Source organism: Pyxicephalus adspersus, chromosome 3, assembly GCF_032062135.1.
Source record: "Pyxicephalus adspersus chromosome 3, UCB_Pads_2.0, whole genome shotgun sequence".
In the NCBI taxonomy this organism is placed as follows: Eukaryota; Metazoa; Chordata; class Amphibia; order Anura; family Pyxicephalidae; genus Pyxicephalus; species Pyxicephalus adspersus.
In genome coordinates this window covers 118053810-118054764 of record NC_092860.1, presented here as the reverse complement: position 1 = coordinate 118054764, position 955 = coordinate 118053810, and the positions used below count along the sequence as shown (strand labels likewise).

The window sequence follows — 955 nt, the reverse complement described above, 5'->3', positions numbered from 1 at the left end:
CCCCTATATTACCTGGGCTCCCATATAAGACCCCGGATTCGCTAACACGACCTCAGAAACAGGGAACAATTCCCCCAGCACCCAGAGCAGCGAGAAATCCCATTGGCTAACCCCCCTCTGACGTCATTAGTTTCTTAGCGCGACAACAGCAAGCGAAAGCTGCGCCTGGCCTGTAATAGGACAAACACAACGCACCGTCCCGAGGCTGCTCGAGTTGTTGTTATGTGAACCCGCATCCAATAGGAAGCGACTCTGCTAGTAGACCCCGCCCAGCCAGGCTGACTTCACCGCCTGTAACTCGGAGCAAGTGAGACAAAAAGAGAGCGGCGAGGAGAGGAGGTGAGTGGCTGCTGCTTGGGCTCCATTATGCTAGGCGTGGGGTGAGATCAGTATAACGGGGCCCATGCTATCTCTGGCATTGGGGGGACCGTGCAGGGTCTGAATTTAAACAGCAACCCAGCTGTGGAGGACAACAGCACAATGCCCTGACTTGTAGCTGCATTGTGCTGCCAGCAGACTTGGGGAAGAAGTGATTGCTTACCACATGAATAACTGGCTCCTAGGAAGTGATCAGATTTTTACTTTAATGCTGGTACACCTGACATGGCTTGTGTGACTTTACAATACAGGTAGTCCCCGGGGTACATCAAAGTTGTGCTTTGATATGCAGAAAGAAACAACTGCAGAGTTTGTCTTGTCATTAGTTACAAGATGTTACAGATCAGCTCAGCTCTAAAGTCAGGTACACACATGCAGTAATTGTAGTTAGAAAAAGAACAACTAACGCTTATGCACGATTATTTTGAATGATCATATTGTGCATAACTCTGTACATGCTGTAACAAAACGATCGTTCAACTATAATCCACCAATAGTGTACACACGCTAGATACCATTGTTTGAATGATGCAGGAAGTGACATGTAAAGGAGAAAGTGTAACGCAGAACCATCCAC

The 955-nt window shown here is 48.0% G+C and overlaps 1 protein-coding gene across 1 annotated transcript in view; it reads right to left on the bottom strand.

The window, feature by feature from the left end:
- The window catches only part of PRIMPOL (primase and DNA directed polymerase), a 17449-nt gene extending 17279 nt beyond the window's left edge, over positions 1–170 (bottom strand). Inside the window, exon 1 of the mRNA XM_072406849.1 lies at positions 13–170. The gene's annotated coding sequence lies outside the window, so the exon portion shown is untranslated. The remainder of the gene's footprint in view (positions 1–12) is intronic.
- Between the last annotated feature and the right edge of the window lie 785 nt (positions 171–955).